Raw genomic sequence first — 22,518 nt, 5'->3', positions numbered from 1 at the left:
AAGAAGAGACGCCCAAAGCGCTGAAAACTGTCAATAATAATTATGTATTGCATATATAATTGTATATATCAATAATTATATGTACTATATATAACAGTTATGTTATGCATGTATATTCCATCTGCCTTAGTAGAAGCCCGTGAGAAAAATAAATTTTAAGATATGCAATTAACAAATTGAACACTAAGTTTATGTAGAAGGGCAAAAATAAGTGTTCGTCCGAAGGTCTAGTAAATAATGACTTGAACTCTTAGTTATGACTTAAATAAGAGTCAACTATTAGTCAATGGGACATTCATGACCCATGCTTTCCTAAAATTTAATGTTTAAAATGAAAGTGTCCGCATCTTGATGAGTTAGATCCAGAACAGTCGAATGCCACACCGTGAATAATGCAAGCAGGGATTTCTTACCTTTCTGTATTTTAGGGAAGACCTGTTTATTGCCATCAGTCAAGCACAGAGAGTGAAGACCGATATGAAATCCAAGGACACACTCAGCCTCTCCAGCGAGAGCAGGCAATGAGAACATGCAATTGCCAGTGCAGATCTGAATGGCAATGTGGACACGGAGCTGTGAGAGTGCTACTCAGGAGACATTTTCATTTTGGCTTTCCGTGGATATTTAAAGGGGAAAAAAAAGTCTGATTATATCATCAAGGTTATTTCCCACATGCCAGAGTCAGAAAAGCGCTTACAGAACAACACCTGGCTTCATTGTTTTCTTGGAGAGGGTCTCGGTTTCCCCTAATTAGGACACCTAACGTGTTCTGAGTAGTTCACTGTGTTATCTTATTCACAAAGGATCACTGAACAAAAGGTGACTCAAAGGGACTTCCAAATGCAAATACCTCAATTAAGGAAGACAGGAGTTCAAGAAGGATAAGAAACCTTCATTTGATAAATAGGTTTACTAAAAATTGTTGCTTTCTAGTTACCAGTGTTGAATGTACTGAGAGTATTATCATTCTTTCCTGTAGTTGACAACTGGTTCAGAGTAAGTTAAAGATATTAACTAGTTCTTCAGTGGAACATCTAACCTTTCGTATTTCTCCTCTTTATGGTAATTGCTAATTTTACCACTGCCACAAATTTCCTGATCTGAGGATGAGTGCAGCATTACTTTGAGCAGTTGTCTGCATAACTATATTTTTGAAAATTAATTAGGCATTGAGATAATGACCTCTTTTTCTTGTTGGGATTCTCATTTGCTTAGAAATATTGTGAACTACTTTTTTTTTTTTTCCAAACTGAGCGGTAGCTTTTACAGAACAATGAAGAATTTGACTCCGTGTGGGCGTCCTTTGTTTTTAAAGTACTGTCTTCAATTGTGAAATTAAATTAGGAAGGCTGTGTTCAATATTAATATTATTTCCCAGTTCTTATTGGGTTTATATTTACAGAAGTGTAAGAAATGTTTAGATGAGATGGTCAGTGAGTTTTTCTTAAAGAAACATATGTTCATAAATCTGTTCACTTGGCTTAAATATCAGGGGCCTAAAGGGAATATGTTTTAAGAGATTTTCCACTCATCGGTGAGTGGGTGGTTGCAAGTAGAGACTTGGCTACCCTTAAAAGCCCGTTTTTCTCAAACTAGGCTGCTCAGCAGACTTAACTGCAACTCCAGAGAGTTGAAGCTCACAAATCTGCATTGATTTGGGCATTTTCACTTTATGAAATCTATGATTCCATAGATCAGACCTACCACCAACAAATATTTGTCAGACGAGGGGAAGAGGAAAAATGAAATGCTATTTTCAAAATGTTTAAATATCATAAAGATCTGCATTATGTGATCAAGCTTCTAATAAGAGACATTCTGTCACCTTACATTAATAAGTAGGTCATCATTAAGACCCAAAGGAAAGGTCTGACTTAAATTCTGATTTTGAGGGCTCCTGGGAGTATCTCACAGAAACATAACATCGTCAAGAGAGTAGGAACAACACCCGCAGCTCTGTCCTGCCCTATAATGCAGGTGTGTGGATACTGAAGCTCAAAAGTGCTAGACACCCTGGCCCCTGTGCGGTAGCCCTTGGCAACAGGGGTGTGTACATAGGACAGAATATGCTCTGTTCTCGTGCAGAAGTAGTAAGGACAGGCTTGTGTGGTTCCAGGAAATGGCTTTGAGCCTCTTATGAAGGAATTTGGGTTCTTGGGTGGCCAGAGTACTGTGTGTATAAGAAAAAAAAAATAGGATACAGGCTTTTCCTGTGCAGGTACTGAAATGAAAGAAGCATGAGCTGAACAGACTAGGACCAGATCTCTAGAGCCAGCCCTGGAGATTCTGGTGGTCAGCCAGGATTGATGTCCAGAGCTCCACGCTGCTGTAATCAGGGAGGTCCTTGCCTGAGTCTTCATAAACAAGGGCACTTCATTGCCTTTAGTAGAAATGGTGCTCTGCAGGCTGAATGATCACTCTTGAGCATTCCGCACCAGATTTTATTATTGTATTATCAAAACATACTTTAAGAAATTTTTATAGGCACACAATCCTAATGTAAAATGTAATACTTTCATGTGTGTGTGTGTGTGTGTGTGTGTGTGTGTGTGTGTGTGCCTGCATGCACAAGCATGTGTGCCTTCTTTTGTCTCCATCTGTGCCAATTCTTGTCCATTCCTGTTGTCTCTGTCTTATCTTCCTCTTTCTCTCCTCTTTTGCTTCTTTTTCTTTCTCTAAAATATGCTGTGCTCCGTTCTGGCCCTATCTCTCTTGCGTTTCACCTCACACTCTTTCTTTAGCATGTGTATACATGCACTCACATGCACTCACACTGAGGAGAGTCAAATGCAGGTATATGGGAGAGTTAGAATGGATAAAACTCAAACCAGGCCATCCAGAGAGACACATTGATAAAATAATTTGCCTCCAAAGCAAAATATTCTCACCGGCCTAACAGAACTGTACTAGACATTTTTTTTTCACTTTTCACAAATTTCTTTGGACCAAAAGTAAATAAGTATACCTGAAATACCACCATTTTAAATAAGTAGTTGTGCTGGGTCCAATTAAATAAAAATACAACTGCTATTCCTTTGTGCAAACAGATGGCATATAGCATTTTCTTTATTTACTGAAGGGAAGGAGATATTAGTGAGCACAGTCGAGTGGCAATTAACTGGCAAAACAGCGATGCCAATAGCCAAATTTCAGAGAACAAAGGACTATGGTATTTAATTAAATATGGAATTTATTATTAATAATTTAATTATTCCAACAAATAACTTGCTTCTATTCTAAAACAGATTAAGTTATTTGACTGAGAAGCAGTTCTTTTTTAGTTTCTAAATTTCCATAGAGATTACTATGAAGAGAGGCAGATTAAAACAAATGCTGTAGGCCATGGGTTTATTATCAAACAACTATTTACTTGTTTAATTTAGAAACAGATTTCTAGGTTTGGTTATTTACCTTCCTTATTGTTAGATGTTTTCCAATTTTGTCTTATACTTTTATGGTTGTATTTTATATGTTAGGTTATATTTAACTGCTAGTCAATATTATATTTTTGGCTCTTTTTTTAATATGTTAAATTAATTATCTGTGGTATGTATTGACACGATCATGTAACTAAGAGTTGTTTTACTACATTATTATAATATGTAACTACCTATCATCAACATTCATGCAGATATTACCTGTGTAAATGTACAAACGATATTAAAATATATTTATTATTGTATTTATTATTTATTATTTTGTATGGTGAGAATTATCATCTACCACTTTTTAAGCTGGCAAAACAATAACATGGAAGAGTGTGTAAATGCTAACTGGTGAATTTTGGGGGAGTTGTTTTGTTTGTGTTTTGTTCTGTTTTGGTTTCATGATATTAGGGTTTGAACCCAGGGAAATTTTGACACTGAGCTATACCCATAGCTAGCCACATTTTATTTTATTTTATTTATTTATTTTATTTTTATTTATTTTATTATATATATATATATATATATATATATATATATATATATATTTTTTTTTTTTTACTTTAAACAGGTTCTCACTAGGTTGCTGTGGGCCTTTCTAAGTGGCCAGGCTGCCCTTGAACCTGGGATCCTCCTACCTCAGCCTCCCATGGACTAAGAGTACAGGGTTTTACCACCATGTGCAGCCTAACTGGTAAGGTTTAAAATCATTTTTCAAAAATCTGCACAGAGTCTGGCTCAATTCTGTTTTCTTTAGGAAGATTTTGAAAAAAATCAGATAAGTATTTGTTTCTAAGGTGTACAAGTGTCAAAAACCATGCAATTTTCAGAACTTAAATCTTAATTGCTTGATATGAGTAGAATTAGAACCGTGTATATACAGAAAAAGTGAATTATTTCACATACTAATTCAAATTTAGTTCTATGGCTTATCAGTAGTCTTCAGCAGAATTTAGTGACCCCAATGACTTTCCTTTATTTGAATTCCAAGAGCTTTGAGCTTTGAGGCTCCCATGTGGAGGAGGAAGGGATCCTATCTAAAATAAGAGGGTGCAGAGGGGCGTGGTGGCGCACTTGTAATCCCAGCATTTAGGAGGCTGAGACAGGAGGATCTTGTTTCACAGACAGCCTCAACTACTTAGTGAGGCCCTTTGCAACTCAGTGGGACTCTGTTGCAAAATAAAGAATAAAAAATAGGGCTGGGGGTGTAACTCAGAGGTAAAATGACCCTGTGTTCCATCCCCAGTACTGCAAAATACATACATACATACATACAGACAGACAGACAGAGACAGACATAATGAGAGGGTGCCATGAACTCCCTATTACTCCTCCTTCTCCTCCTAATAAATTAATAATAATAATAATAATAATAATAATGATGATGATGATGATGATGATACAGAGGTCAATTTCAAAAATTCCTTTTCAGTTTAAATTTAACTATAGATTCCATGTTTATTTTTGAATATTTTTAAACAACATTATTCATGAAATAAATCACTTAATCATTTCATAGCTACTTTCTCTGTGCCCTGACTTACCACCGAAAATGTAAGCATCTATTCGTCACCTCTACAACTGACTTGGTGAGCTAGAAAGCTACTTGAATAAATGTTCTCAGAGCTAAGGCAGTAGCTCATTAGCTAAGTGAGGCTTTTTATTGGCTCCCTAGCCTTTTCTCAGCATGAGTTTTCTTTATAAAGTCCCACCTTCTTCTCCCAGTTTTGAGTGGGCTTTTGTTAAAAGAGAATTAATAAGAGAAACTATTCCACAATTCTAATTTATATTTCTTTAAATATTTAACCCTTGGTTCAGTAAGAAATGAGTTGGAAAATAATTGAAGTTCAATTGTATATTCCTTCATTGTTTTAAATGAGATGACTCCAGCACTCATGACATGCATGAGAGGATCCATGGCGTATCCTATTAAGAAAATACGGACATTTAAAATGGTGCTGTGTCTGCATGAGATAACATCACTTCCGTATCATTTTAAAATGTTCTCAACTGCTTCTGAGGAAAATAACTACTTAAGGAAACAAAAGTTGTGTGGGATTTTTCATCGTTATGACTGCAAGAAGGTAGCAATGGTCATGAATGCAGCTCCACATACCAGAAAGTTGGCAAATATGCATAGAGGAAGACTATTCAGCTGAATCTGTAACGTGCATACTGCGAGAAGTGAATTTATGTTCTTCAGAAGACAGCATCTATGAGGAAGGATGTTTGATGGAATCACTGGAAACTACAGGGAGAAACACAGCACTGTGTATCTTTCTTATTCATCCGCTAATTATAGCCCATTGGTTCCATGGACAAAGATGAAATGGAGGAGGAAAAGAAAGACTGCTTTCAACAGTTATGTTACTTTTGACAACAGAGGGAAATGGAATCATTCAGAATAAGGTACGGGAATGCCCTTCAAGCGACTATGAAAAATAATCTTAAGCTAATTTTATACATTTTTCTCTTATGATTTCAATTTTCAGTGAGAATTTATGTTTTAAAAATGTACAGCTGAACACCCAGTAGTAGTCATTAAAATTAATGTTTTATTTATTTCTTTTTAACCTGATCCTAAGCTCCCTCAAAATTCCCTTGCCATCTTTACACCTCTTCTGACAATAAATGCACCTTCATTGCACAAAGTTATTCTAGCACAACATTGCAGCTGGGGACAGCAAATCAAAGGAGCAGTGGAGATAAATCAGTGCCAATCACTCCGCGTGGTTATTAGGAAGAACACCCTTACCCTCACGTACAACTGCCAGCCCATGCAGAAGGCTTCACACAGAAAACACCAGATGTTGTAAGGAGGCGCAGGTGATGCCCAGCTGGGCAGGTAGGGATTCATACAGAAACATTTCAAAATACTTCCTGAAATACGATGTCCTAATTGAGAGGTATGATGTTGGAAGAGTCTCACAGAAGCAGCCATCTCATAGAGCCATCTTCCTATGCCGTGTACAACCCCGCCCACTTATTACTAACGAGAAGAAGAAGTCAGCCTTGTACTGGGAATGAAATCTTCACAGAATCATCCTTGTCCATCTCCTCTGCAGAATGTTGGTACACAATATAATGCTGTGTGTGCTCTATGCAATGAGTTGTAAACTCATAAAATTAAAGAAGAGGGGCAAAATGATATTTTCCTCCTGGCCTTATTTTATTAGTGCTTTGTAAAGCCAAGTGTTGCCCAAGATGTTAATGGAATGAATAACACTGCTTAGTGTAAGTGTAGATTAGATGAGAATATCAGTGTAGATTACTACATATAAAGTATTAAAAATTATACTTGTTCCTATTCATTCAGAATTCAGGTATTGCTCTAGAACTCTTAATTATTTGATTGATTTAGATTTGCTTGTTGTGCCAGTAGGTAATTTGTTATATGTGAGGCCTATGTAAAAAACTTAAGCATTTTACACATAAAAATAAATATTAAGCCACTGCTTAATCAACAGTGTTGACTACAGTGTTGGCACTCAACTGAAGAGGAAACTATAGTCTTGAAAATCATATTTAGTATAAAATATTAACTGTTTTAAATAGTATTTGTATCTGAAAGTGTGCAAACTTAGTTGAAGATATAGCTCTCCTTTTTATATTTTTTAGGTATTTTTCTAATATATTTTAATTGAGTATTGCAATTATTGAATAGTAAGATTCAAAGTGATACTTTTATGTATATGCACATCCCCCGCTGTGCTTCTCTCTGGATTCCACCCATGCTCCTATTCTCCCTCCCACACATGTTAGTGAGGCCGGTTATTGTTATTCAATGCTAGAGAAAATCATTGTATACATCTACACACATGTGCATAAACAAACTCATTGTGTGTATAAATGTATTTTGAAATGCACATATCATATTTTAAGCATATTTCTTAAAATAAATCATCCCAGAAGATCTATTTAGGGTGCATTTTCTTGAAAAATGATAAACTTGTATGTGCCTTTTAAAATATCCTCTATAGAGTATAAATATTTGGATCTAATAGAATTCTCTCCATTTATTTTGTCCCAAAAAACTTTGTAATATTTTGTTAAATATATGTGTAAGTGGCTTGGTACCATGAGAGAATTGGTAATTCAGAGCCTGCCACAATTGTCCCTCTCAGGCTGTAATTAAATGTGTAAGAGCCAGAGCACATATGTGCTGGTGTGATGGTTCCCAGACCTTCCAGCAATGCGGCAGCCACCATCTTGCTGTGCCTCTGTCCATTATGTTGCCCCCTTCTGCTTTGAACTCTGGAGAAACAGATTAAGCTGTAGGGGAAGGCATGGTTCTGTAGCCTGCTACTTTTCTTCTCAGCACTCCATCTCTAAACAAGCTTCTATGGGAAAAGAGTTCTTACCATCCAAGGCAATGTGCATGACCTCCCTCCACAGATTACCCATCCATTTATTGTTGTTGGAGGATGTAATGAGGCATGAGGCCTAGCTATGCCACATAATATCAGTTGTGGGTGGAGTAGCTGCCTAGGCATTGAAGTGAAACTGCTCCCTGATTGGAAGCAAAAAGCTGCTCCTGGGACAGCCACAGCATCCATCTTAGAAGCCCAGATCCCAATTTGAATAGCCTGTAAATGGATGGTTCTGCATTGGACATTTTCTCTCCTATACTTCTCAAAACCTACTACTTTTCATTCAAATTTTAATACCACACAACTAGTAAAACCTTAAGATGTTTTAAATATATAAATATATCTTCATATATATATATATATATATATATATATATATATACATTCCTATAATATACATATAAGCATTTATCTAAATAAATACCATATGTACATATATATGTTATATATATTTATACATGTGGTAGAAAAATATATACATATATGTGTGTGTATATATATATATATATATATATATGATAGAAACAGCTCTTTGAAAAATATAAAATTTGATAAATATAAGCTTCTCATGAGGTATTATTAATTTTTTGGTACTGGGACTAATCCTGAGGGGCATGGTTCTACCTACAGGTGAGACCCCAAAGTAGCCAAATCACAAAGTTGAACAATACATGCAAGTGATGCTTCTACAGGCAGAACATTTTCTCAAAAGTGAGCAAGATATTCTGCTTAAGTTCTTTGATTGAATTAGTTCCTGAAATTACTAAAGAGCATTCAGAAATTCTTCTCTATTCCTCCTCAAACACATGATGTCTTCCTAAATGGATACTATTTTAATGAATTATTAGTAATGATTGAGTTCATAAACATACTAAAACAATGCCACAGGAGATTAATATGCATGTATAATGGTTTGGATTTAGAATGGCCCCCGAACTCTCATAGAAACAGGGTAGCAATAGTAGAAAACTGCCTTCATTGCTAACATGGGACTCCCTGAGGGTGTGGCCTTAAGACTATATATGGTTCTCTCCTCCCTTTGCTTTCTCTCTGCTTCCTTCCAGCCTCCACAATGTGAAAGCCAAACCTAACAGTCTCTTTTTCTCCTACCCCTCCACCGTGCTCTGAACTGGCAGATATGCATGCACATTAATTGAACCCTGAATCTTCAAAAACTGTGAGCAAATAAATATTCCTTTCCCTATATATTTTGTGGCCAGTTGTTTAGGATTATGGCAATGAGAATGATGTCTAGGACAGAAATTAGTATTAGAATAGTGGGTTCACTGTTATTTCTAAGCCAGACTATGAGTCTTTGGAACTGGTTGTGAGAAGAAATTAGAAAGGCCAGAAGGTGGCTAGGAAGGTAGATAGTAGAGACTGTGCTCAAGAGATTTCAAAGGACATAGATCAAGTAGGAAATTTTATTAAGTTAAAACAAGAAGTTAATAATTGAAAGAAGAAATAACAGAAAGAAAAAAGAAGGAAGGAAGGAAGGATATAGAGTGAGTCAACTGAAAAATTTATAAAAGAAGTTTTGGATTCAAAATATCAACTTATGATTTAATCTTCATATAGTAGAATGGAAATAAACAAAGTTTAAAGTAAAAGAAGTCAGGAGAATCAAGATCTATGTACTCTGGGAGCAACGGTGCCAGCAGCCAGCAGCCCTGTTGTGGCCTGGGCAAGATAATGCCACCACTGCCACTCTGCTCTCACCAGGTGAGACTCAGGGAGCCCTTAACAGGCCTCAGCTCTCTTTTCTGGCTCTAATTCTGCCACATTTGAACTTCTGTTATTTTGTTGAGATTTTTGCTGCTTTTCTTCCCTTTCAAGAAGTACTCTTGCAAGGTGGTTGAGTTCCAAGTCTAGAGCAACTGAAACGTACTGGCTCACCATGTTGGAATCCATAAAATAAAATTTTAAATTAATATTCTTGTGTAGTTTCCATTAAATATACTCAATCATGCAGCTAAGAAAATATGCCAGTATTTAACTGAGATTTAAGGGAAAAATGATAAAAACAAAATATTTTTTGAAAATGAAAATGATGCATATAAGACTAATATTTTATAACATCAGCTATATCAAAATAAGATAATCAGCCCAACAATACCCAAGTGATCTTATTTTTATATTAAATTTTACCAAATGAAAGAGAGTGCCTCTTATATTCCCAGAAAACAAAAGTGGTTATTCACCTTATTTCTGTGAGTTAGGTTTAATCAGTGTATTACAGAAGATAAAACCATGACTTAGAAATTACATGAATTGTGATTGTTGCTAAGTAGAAGAAATTGCATTTTTAATGCAAATGTTGTATTTATCATTTTTTCTTTCCTAACTACTCTGCAAAAAGATCATTGGTGACAAAAATATTACTTACTCTATTTATAGCATGAAACTACTGAGGTGACTGTTTTCTCTGAACTATATCAATTGGTGTGCCGCATCTTGGCTTACAAGTAAATTCACAAAATTTAGACTTTGACATTTTTGTTTTTGTATTTCTGGAAAGTAAAGCAGATTTTAAAATCTATAAATCTTACTAACATAAAACAAAAAATCAAGTAATAGATTTTTTGTTTAAAATGAGTGCCTAGGCTTTCTGTAATACACAGACTTTCCCAAATTCAAGGCCAGAAAACTTAATAAGAATATTATTACTTCTGCATGGCTTTTATACAAGATAAGGATATATCAGCAATAGAATGTGTGCCTTTAGTGGACTTCCATAGTTGTAATTATCTGTATCAATATGACTATACTACATTTGACTTATAACTATGTATATATTTCCATTATACACACATATATGTTAATTATAATTTTTCTAAGGCCTTCCTAATGAGTTCTTTTTTTATTCTACTCATTGGAAAGACTGATATGATCTTTATCGTTGCATCTTAACAATTATCTGAAGTTGATTCTCAGACTATTTCTATTTGTTCTATGGAATTTTAACAAAACTGACTGAGACCAAAGTCTTTCTACGGAAGAACACCCATCCAGCCTGGCAATGGAGGGAGCACTCGGGATCATCAGGGAACATCAGCACAGGAGACTCAACATCTGGAGTGAGCAGATGAACAAATATGAAATACAGGCAGAAAAACACATCAGCCTTAAATTACCACCACCAGTAGAGAGAATGCCCAAGGTTTTCTACATTGCAGGGTACTTGGTTATAGTTTTCTCATATGAGCTCAAATTTTGTGGATAAATCATCTCCTACAGAAATGACATGAAGCAGGAAGGGCCTGATTCTACCACCAAGGTTTTCTATGAAAGGAAAGCAGCTTTCCAGAGATTGTTTCCTCCAGTGACCAAGTTAAAGAGCTGCTGACTCCCGCCATAGCCTTCTCTGTAGCCTAGTCAGGTAGTGCTAGGGAGCACACAACACAAGTGCAAGGGTCACCATATCAAGGGCAAAAACAGCAGCTCCAAGAGCAAAGATCTAACAAGATTTTTCAGAAATCTTGAGGTCATGTGCAGTAGCTGAGGGTGGACCAGCAGGCCCCGAGCCTGCTGTCTATAGAAGCTTTGCTTCTTGGCTTCTCAGGCAGCAGCCCAGGCCTCTTACTCATACATTGTCTTCTTTGTGCTCTATCATAGGCCCCAATAAAGTTCAAAAGCTAACATCATCTTCTTTGTGATTTCTAGCTTCAACTGACAAAAGAACCCTAGGTTGAGCTAGTAACACTAAGAGTTGATAACATGAACAGGATCCATACCACATGTTAGCTTTTCATGACTTCTATTCTTCTGAATTGAGCAAAGGAATTCCATACACTAACTGGTAATAGAAACAGATGGCTATTTATTTAATTCCTATTTATAATGTACCAGAAATGAGAATAATGAATGGCTTGGATAGGAAGAAATACAAATAAACTACTAAATGAAAAGGATACCCAGCCTCAGTGACAAGTGAGGTGAAGATTGTCCATTCTGCATGTCTACGCTCAGGGCCAAGAGAGGCCTCTGGGTGAGATTGTTTACTTCTGAAATATCATAGCTTTATTCCAGATAGCAAAGGTAGAAAAGGCATTTCAAAGAGATTTGTGTTTTGAAGCCATCAGTGTGTTATGCAGAAGTACAAGTGGTTCATTATGGATGGAACTGATGACCACGAGCTACCCGTGACATTGTCAGGTGCCGGAGCCAGCTGGAAAGAGTAGGGGTTCTGAAGTGAGGCGTGAGGATGAAGAGTTTTTAACCCTAATGTGGGGGAGCTGCCAGCCTACTATCTCTACTGGTCGACCCCTGTTTGTGGGTCAATATTTCCTATGGGTCGATGACTATGCCTGGGTCAGTATTCTATATTGCGTGGACACTCCTGGCCAACGCAGCTTCTGGGTCAATCTCGTCTTTAATGCGTTGACGCCGACTTGTTTTTCCAGAGGTATTTATACACAGCTACAGGTCAATCAACATTCTCGTGCTACCACCACCAGAATACAATACAGACCAATACAAAACACATATTACAGAGAGGTCAATCAGTACCCTCATGTCATCACCACCTGATCTTTTCTCAGACCTTTTTGAACTTTCCATAACCCCAAACCTTGTTGACTCTGGGTGAAGGACAGTCAGCTGAGTCAGAGACACCAATCTAGGGGAAGGCCTTAATGCTCCCAATAGTCAGGGATGATGCATCGTGAGCCACATGTTAGGTGTGGAGTACTTGAAATAATCTTCTCTATCCCTTAGTAGCTGTGGCTTTGCAGAGGCTCTAAAACCTCTCTGTGCTTCTTGGTAAAATCAGAATATCATTAGATTGTGGCCCCTATGTCTGCTCTGAAGATTAAGTGAGCTAATGTCCCTAATGTATTAAAAACTCAGAGCATAAGAAGCACCATACACATGCTCTCATCTAAATGTTATGGGCAAAATTCTCTTGATAAATATGTTACTAGCATCTTTTCCCATTCAGTAGCTATGAGTCTTAAATTTATCTTTTTGCAATCTCTTTTGTTCATGCAATGATCTTGATCAGTTTATTATCTGTTCCACTGCTAATATTCATTTCAGGAGGGCGTTGCTCTTTTGAATTATTTGTATTATTGCTTTTTACAAGTGCTTGCTTGCTTCTGAATTTCTTCCATTTTGCTTGAATTATACCAACAAAGACACTATTATTAAGAGTCATCTCTCTCAAATCACTGAAGTATCCTGTGACAAGAAGAGAAAGGGGCCTTTACCTACTGCAAGACAGACTCTGCAGCTAAACGAGCTTTGACAGGAATTCTCAGCAAGTAGGTAAGGGTGAAATTTGTATAAATGTAACGTGTGATTTGACCTGAGGTCTTAGTGGTGTGTGCCCACTGTGTGTGAAGGCAAACGTGTGGCATCTTGTTTCTCCGTCAAAACATTTCCCTAAGTTTGGAGAGGCAGCTTGTTGCTATGGTTGGAGGATGGATTCTGAAGGCAGAATGCTAGGGCTTAAACACAGGCTACTCAGTTGAACTGCTATCATTTAATATAAGGAATTTTGTCTTTATGCTTCCTCATTTGCAAAAGGAAATAATTATAGCAGTATTGGGTTGTGGATTATGATGACAAATGTGGTAGTCATCATACATAGCATATGCATTGCTCTGAGAATAATGCCTGGCACAAAGTGAATATTCAGTAAATATGAGTTATTATGGAACTAAAGTTAAAGACTAAGACCATGCTTTTTTGTACATGTTGCAAATTATGTTACAGCTACTGACCCCAAATTAAAGAACTACATTATGTTCCTAGGATTTTCTCCAATGCATATTAGAAAGCATTACTTAATTAACCAGCAAGAGAAAAAATTGCTAATGTAAATTTAAATTGTTTTGTTTTGATTTTTTCTGCCAATCCTTTGAGTCCTTTAAATACAGCAGTTTTTAAAATTTCCATCTGCAGCCCCTATACTTTTCATTCTAACTCATTACTACTCCAGCTAAGAACTCTGATTGATTTTATTCATGTTATAGATTAGATTTGGAATGTTCCCTAAATAGTCATGTGTTGAAAGCATGACCCCCAATGCAGCAAGACGCAGGAGTGGATCATGAGGGCTCCAACCAGCTAAGATGGATCAATTCACTGGTAGCTGAGTGGAATACTGGAAGGTGGGACCAGGTTGGAGGAAGCACATCTCTGTGGAAATGTCCTGGAAGGCATTTCTTCTTTCTCTCTGCTTCTGAGCTTTCCTAAGTTGAGCATCTCTTCTCTACCACATTTCCTATGATGTTTCTGACTAGAACCACCCTAACCTGTGCTGAATCTTCTGTAACTATGAATCAAAACATATCTTTCTTTTTCTACATTGTTCTTTTTAGGTACTTTGGTTATACTGGTAAAAGATGACTAACACTTTACCAGTCTGAATACTATTTACTCCTAAATGTCTTAGGCATGAAACCAGCTTGGTATGTATCCACTATTCTTTTTTCTTTTTTCATTTTTGGTAATACTGGAAACTGAACTGCGTGTGTGTGTGTGAGTGTGTGTGTGTGTGTGTGTGTGTGTGTGTGTGTGTGTGTCTACCACTGACCTACACCTCTGCCCTTTTGTGTTGAGAAACAGGGGCTTCACTAAGTTGCTGAGGTCCTCACTAAGATGCAGAGGCTGACCTAGAACCTGCAATCATGCTGTCTCTCCCTCTCAGCTGCTGGAATTACAAGTCATGCACCACCCATGAACAGCAAGGGGTTTTACATATTGTTGAACTTATCATATTCTAACAATATATTCTTGGGTTTATGGTATTATATCTTGGGTTTATTACATTCTTTCCAAAGATTGTCTTCCTACATTGATGTCTTATCTGAATTTCTTCCTTAGTCTTTTATTTGCATATACTTTCTGGAAGCCCTCCTAGCTTTCTTGTGGCCTTTACCCACCAGACTGTCCTTGCACAATCTAGAAGATTCCTAATACCTATTGGCTGCCATGAGCTGCCAGTAGAGCCGCTGGAGCCACGGCCAGGGGAAGATTCTTATCATTTCTTAGCAAAGTATTTCAATGACTTTGTAATGGTTTCTCTGGATAAAAGCTATTGTCTTTTATATCCTTTATGCTGCTGCCAGATATTTTTCAATAATGTACAGATTTTATCAAATCACTAATCTGATAAAAGATTTCCAGTGGCTCCCTGTACATTTGACTAAAGGTCAGAGTGGTGTTGGGTGTTGATTTCAAGCTCATCTCCCAGAACAACTTTTCTCTGTCCTTCCACCTACAGAGGACATACTGACTTCCCACAGACATGACTTACCTGTCTCTTCCATATTTCAGTGTTCTGCCTATCTTCTCTATAGATGATTTCTCATGTTCCACTTGAAAATATAAAATAATTTTCTCCTCAAATTAATAAGAGGATCTAGGTTTATAGGAACATTAAAAATGTTTAGAGTCCTAGATTAAAAAACAAGATTAAATATGAACAAAATAATGTTTGCATGCTTACACATTAATTTTTATTAAAATGTATACTTATTAAAATGGGAAAATAGATTGCAACATATTTATTAAAAGATGGCAAAATATTACAATCAAAAATTAATTACATATTTTTAAATAATGAGCAACACAGTAAATCTTCCTAACTCCAATGGATGTATAATACTTGCCTTATACAGAGAAAAATATATAATGAACTATTAACTTCAGCATGGTTTATAAAACTATGATCTGGGTTGTTGATAGCTTAGAAATTTCTTTGGCCTAAAGTCATTATTAATATTGTAAAAATTTATAAAATCATGGCTAAGTATGAGTGTTCCACTAATTTTTATATATGAACTGCACATTTTTGGAGTTTGCTTCATAGACCAGTGTCATGCATCTCTACATAATAAGAAGTTGCTTCACCATGGTACATATGCCTGCAGGGGTCCTTGTTTGAGACTAAACAACTCTTTACCCACAAGCAGAACTTAAGTGAGCACCAAGGAACAGTGAGTCCATTTCTACAGAAATATGGCTAGCAATAATCAAAGTCCACATGAAAGAATGTGCAAACAGCATAGACACATTCAACTAAACTGAGACGAAATACACCTCTGCTTTATCTTCCTCTTAGATGAGTGGAGTATCACCCACATGAATGATCACCAGGTAAAGAAGACTGGAGAAGAAGAGTGGATTTCAACACTTACTGCTCTCAAACTTTTCCATTGTTTATGTGAACACTCAGGATGTAGTTCCTTAGGATGCGTTCAGCTTCTCTACCTTCAGAGATTGATGCATCTCTAAAAAATGTATTGCTTCCCTCTGCTTCATTTTTGTGTATGCATTCTGCAGGGTATGTGTCTAATTTTCTGTTGAAATGAGGAGATACGATGAGTTTCAGTGGTGTATGTTCTCCAGGGTGCCTATGTACTGTGGGTAGATGGCAACTATGGTGATTTAAAGAGATTATTTTAAAAGTAGCCAAGATTAATATTGAAAGTTGCATCTTTTCTTTCTAAACACATTGGGATAGAGGTCATAGAGAGACTAGAAGTATCTGAGATTAATTTTAGGTACTTCTATATTTAAAAACTAATTAACTTCTATAGGAATTAATTGATGTAGTATTATGATTATATCAAGCTGATTATGATACTTTATACCTAAAAATAACTATAAAGGAGGAGTAAAGAAGCAAAATTTCTATAAAAATAAAAGGATAATTAAAAGTCCATCCTTCCATATAATAGTATTAGTGAAATGACAGTATCTGAAACAAAAATACTTCCCTTAGGGAAATTGCACATTAATCCTCATATTTATAGCAAGTTGAACCACATCAAATTGTCAGTAACTTTTTGTTTCTAGCATATGAATATAAAATTCCTCACAATTCAACACAATATACTACTATATTTTTTCTTCAGGTGTTAGTCATACAAATCAGGAGGAAAAAAAGATAATATCTTTCTTTCTATTCTCAGTCTTCAAATTGCTTTCAGAAATATTACACATTTGTAAAGTAAGTAAGTACTCAGCCAGTGGTTATGTTTCATTTGGCCGTGTTGACTGTGAGAGGATGATAGCTATAAAAGAAAGCAAATCCACCACAGAACCAAGTTATAACATACAACTCTCTGTGCTTTCCCACAGTGGGAAACTTTTGTATGTACATGGTCTTGGCTAAACACCAGATTGAGAGATCTTGGCTTGGATTTTGTATAGCGAAAGGGAAAGTAAAAGGCCAGCTAAAGGTTATAAAGCCAGATGAAGTGCTGTCTCTTCAGAGATGCACAGGCCAAATGGAGAACCTGCTGTTTAAGGTTAGAGAGGCAGAACCTCTGCTTCACCCACCAAGTATTCACAAAAGGCACAGTTTTATTTTTTATCAAAAAAGCTTTATATATTTATCTGAAAATGACATAACTTTGTTCTTCTTTATGGCTTTGTAGAATTTCATTGTGCAATTAGTCACAAAATGCAAAGGGCCAGATGTTTTCCCTTATCTGTGGAAGCTAGAGAGAAATTGGGACACAGGAGGGACTCCAGACAAAGGAGAAGAATCCTTAGTGGAGTGAAGAAGGGGATCTAACTGAAGGAGATGGTGGGAGAAGGAAGACTTAGAGGGAAGCACCTCGAGGGGTGTGATGGACATATACAAACTTACCAAAGCTACCCAATGTGTTGAGTATGGGAAGTGGGGTGGGAACTGAGGGATGGCTCAAAAAGTGTTGTGTGCAGGTATGCCTCGATTATCCTGAACTTCATCAAGATGTTAATTAAAATGCACCAATTTAAAAATAAGCTTTAGTCTATGTCAAATCCCGATTAACAATTGAGGCAGGATTCTAATAAATGGAAGGCAAAGTAATATGAACATGTAAAATTCAAAACATTTTGTCTAATTACTAATTCAAACATGGGAAGAAGGGATGGGGAGGGAATTGAAGAAGGAATAAAGGAGTGATGTGTGCATGTTTGCCTTTACTATCCTGTACTCCATTAAGATGTATGACTATAATGCACCAATAAAAATAATAAAAATAAATTAATATGGCATCAAATTAAAAGGAAACAAGATCATAAACACACCACAGAAATGGAGAAAATCTTTGCCATCTACTCTTCTTACAGAGGATTAATATCAAGAATATATAAGAGCTCAAAACTTATCACCAAAAAATCAAATAACCCAACTGATAAATTGTCAAATGAACTAAATAGACATTTCTCAAAAGAAGAACTGCAATGGTTAATGAATGCCTGAAAATGAATTAAACATCTCTAGACATCAGAGAAATGCAAATTGAAACCACATTGATATTTTGTTTCCAGATATAATGGCAATCATCAAGAATACAAATAATGATGAATGATGGTGAGGAAATGGGGGAAAAGGAACACTTACACATCTTTTATGGAGTTAAAAATATGTACAACCAGTACAGAAATCATTATAGAGATTCTTCAAAAGCTAGAGAGTGGTATAAAAAGATATCACTCCTGAGTATCTTTCCAAAGAGGCCAAAATCAGAGAACTACATTAATATATACATACCCATGCTCATGGCAGCACAAACCAACATAGATATTCATCAACATAAGAATGGATTACAGATTTATAGGACATACACAAAATGGAACTCTACTAAGCAATAAAGAACAAAATCATGTCATTTTCAGTAAGAAGGAAGGACCTGTAGAACATATTGTTAAGTGAAATTATCCAGTCACAGAAAGTAAAGGGCTATATGTTTTCTCTGATATGTGCAAAGTAGGCAGTAGCTAGGACACAAAGGGGACCCCAGATAATTGAGGAGAAACCTCAGTGGAGTCAGGGAGGTGGTCTAAGAGAAGAGGAGGAGGGAGACTGAGGTTCATAAACGGAAACACTACCATCGACTATGTGTACATGTGTGAATATACCAACATCATCTCAGTACTCTGCATTGAGGAAGGGGTAAATGAGGAGGTCAGGGAAACTGCCAGGTGCCATGTGCATGGATATGACTGTTGACAAGATTACTACTATGATGTGACACTATAATCTACCAATAAAGCATGTAAAAAGCTACCGAATTACCATAAAAAGAAAGTAATATATGTACACTGTAGAAAATTTGGAATGTACAAAAAAAAACATGTGGCATAAAAATCAATGGTTATTTTGCTGCTTGAGATATCCCATGTTAATATTTTATGTTGGATTTTCAGCTGTAATGGCTTTATTAGGACATAATTTGCATATCATGCAATTCACCCATTTAAAGTGTCAAGTCCAATGTTCTTTAGCATATCCTCAGACATGTACAACCATTGTCACAGTCAATTTTACTGCATTTTTGTCACCCTTGAAGAAACTACTTGTGCTATCACTCTCCTATCCCATTCCTCCACCAGTCTTAAAAGACAATAACACATCTCTGTCTCCTTGAACTTTCAGATGAACTGAACCATAGAGTATGTACTAATGATTAGCTCCTTCAGCACAGCATGATGTTTAAGTTGCATCCATGCTCTATTATCCAGGAGAACCCCATTTCTTTCTACCACTGAACAGTATTTCATCACAGGCACGTGGCCCATTTGCTTATCAATTCATGGCTGGAGGATGTTTGAGTTTTCTACAACTTTTGGTTACAATGCATAACATTGTGATAAACAGTCCTATGTAGGTTTCTATGTGGCATTTTTTTTTTCATTTTTCCTGGAAGTATATCTATAGGTGAAATCATTGAGTCACATGATAAATTTATCTCTGATAATTTGATTAAATGCCAGGTCCCACTTTGTAACTGTTCAAAGAGATAGTAGTCACAGAGGTGGGTCTCTGTTCCTCAAGAAATGGCATTTCAGTCTGTAAGAAATAGATTTTTTCTTTCCAGCCAATTCAAGATGTTCTTTCTGTTTGACTAGATCTCTCCATTTGCCTTCCTATGACTTTCTAAATTAGAATTATGTTTCCCTACTCTATTTCATAGCTCTAGCATCTGAGATTAAATATTCTTTATAGTGGATAGTTGTTATAGTTTCTGAGATAGATAAAAAATTGAACAAAAAGAGGTGATTTGAAAAAAGGAACCATTTCAAATGACTATTGGTAAAAGATCAATTTATTGACTTACAGTATTGTTTGAAATCTTAACTAATGATAAATAGCAAAGATTTTAACTTCAAAACATTAGGGGGATAAACACACATAAATAAATGTTATACTCATAGCTGAGACTTATTCTAGGGATTGTTTTCAGCTAAAAAAATGTCTCTTGCTATCCACCCATTCCTGGGCCACTGTATCTTCAATGTGTATGAACCACTCCAGGGAGCAATTGGTTGGGTTGGGTGGGAGCCTTCTTGCCTCCACTGGACAACTCTGAAGGTCCTTCTGGATTCAAAGCTAATTTAAGTTCTTTTTTTCAACTACATTGAAGCTTAGCTTTATTTTCTGCCTGGATCCGGCTTTCCTCAGCCTTCATATTTCATCATTTGCTCCCCAGTAAACCAACTGAATTCAAAATTGAGAATCTCATAATGCATTTTCTGAGAATCCCTTGGATGCCCCTGGGATTACATTGTCAGTATAGAAGACTTTCCTATTTTACTTATTGTCATGGGCAGCGGAATCCTCACCAAAGAAATCTGGGAATACGTTATATTATATGACAAAGGAGAATCACAAATGCAGAAAAAATTATGCATGCAAATCAAATGTTTTAAGGTAGGAAGATGAACTTGACTTTCCTCAGTGAGCCCAAGCTAATCCTAAAGAAATCAAAGGAGGCAGAGGGGAGAGAGTCATGGTTCTGGTAGTTTTAGAAAAACTTGGACCATACATTGCTGCCTGTGAACACTGAGAGAGGGACCTGGAGGTGAAAAATGAGATGAAACTCCAAAAACTGGAAAAGACAAGGAAAGGATTCCTCCTGGAGCTTCCAAAAGGATCATGGCTTTGTCAAACCTTAATTTTTATCATGATGGGACTGATGTCAAACTTCTGGTTTCCACAAATGTAAGGAAATGATATAGTAGTACCACATTCATAAATTTTAAAAGAGTTCACTTACTTTCTTTTCTTTTATGTAACACAATGTATTTGCCTCGGTCATACTGTCTATATATCTGCCTACAGTACCTTTTTCAAAACAGAAAAATCATACCCTACTTATATTTGACCCAGTGCTACAACATGGTAAATATATTTATGGTGGATAGCCCAATCTAGTATGTTTGTATAAAATAAAAGATAATATGAAATATCCTCTGCTTTTAATACTCTGAGAAAAGATAGCCAGTGCCATGTATGAACAAATAGACCATCTTATACATAGCATTAAAGGTCTAGAAGATGATTTCCTTATGCAAAGAGGTTTTTTTTTGTCTTTTTTTGTTTTTGTTTTTGTTTTGGTGGTACTGGGGTTCCTGGAAACCCTTCTACCTCTGGGCACCACTCTCAGACCTATTTTATTTTTTATTTGGAATAAGCCAGTGAGGCTGGCTTCAAACCTGTGCGATCCTCCTGTCTCCACCTCCCAAGCACGGGGATTACAAGTGTGCGCCACCACAAGCGGCTGCAAAGAGGTTTTAATCTACTTGTTTCTTATATGAAAGAAAGGCTTCCCTTGCGTGCTATTTTGATATTTAAATCCAAAAAGAATTTTTTCATTGTTCTCACCTCTAGCTAGCCTTTACATGAGTCTATTTGCCTGTTCTTTGGAAAAATCCATTTAACAACAGAATTGATGTTAACAAAATTATAACCTTCATCAAGCAGTTTTTTTCTCAACTATACTATTATTTGGAAGTTCACTTCAGTTTTTGTGTTATTTCTCCGTACCTTGTGTCTATGTGACACAAACTTTTCTACAACCTGAGTGATTATTTCTCTAATTGGCTTTGTTCAGTAGAAGGAATCAACTAAATTAGTAAGTAAAACTATGTGTAACCAGCTTTGAAATGAAAAAAAAATTAAACCACAATTACATGCTTTAAAAAAGCATCACCTCATCCTGAACAACTGAAAATTAATTTTATCATTGTTTATAAAATAAAGTTACAGCATAAGCAACTTGTCATAAATCCAAGTAGTGTTTGTCATTAGAAAAAAAAAAATGTTTCTTGCTGTTTTATGGAACAGATGATGCAGAAAATAATCCCAGCATCATAGCATCAGTAATTTTAGAAGTAGACACAACAGAAAACTTCTGAAGAGCTAACACTTGGGGGATGATTCAAATCTTCATTAAAGCCTGCTTTGCATAGAGGTGTGAAAATAGTAGGCATGTTACCTCATGCAAAGAAAAAAGGGGGAGACAGAGAGGGATTTATCTTCCTTTGTCAAAATCAACACCTATTTTTTGCACTGCGTTTACTCTCCAGAGTGACAAACATTTGCCTACTTAAATTGTTAGAATTAAAAGACATATATATATATATATATATATATATATATATATATATATATATATATGGATATAGAGAACATAAACCTACTATAAATAGGATAGCTTTATACATGTTATTAGTTTCTCAAGCATCTATGAGTTGGAAATAATGGACATAAAAACAAAGTCGCTTATTCTAGAAGTTTTATAGAATAAGTGCCTCAAAGGTCAGAGAGTGGTGTAAGAAGCTCCCACATAGACATAGAGCAGGTGCTATCTCTTCTCAGTCATCGTGATGGACCTTATATACTAGAATCAAATGAACGCACTGCACCTTCAACTAGCACCAGTGGGCAGGGTGGAAGTCAGCCAGGTAGGCAGGAACCCCGTCTCCTGTGGGCAACT

Source organism: Muscardinus avellanarius (genome assembly GCF_963383645.1).
Source record: "Muscardinus avellanarius genome assembly, chromosome: 2".
Taxonomy (NCBI): Eukaryota; Metazoa; Chordata; class Mammalia; order Rodentia; family Gliridae; genus Muscardinus; species Muscardinus avellanarius.
The sequence above is the reverse complement of the archived record's forward strand: the minus strand, read 5'-3'. Positions refer to the sequence as shown.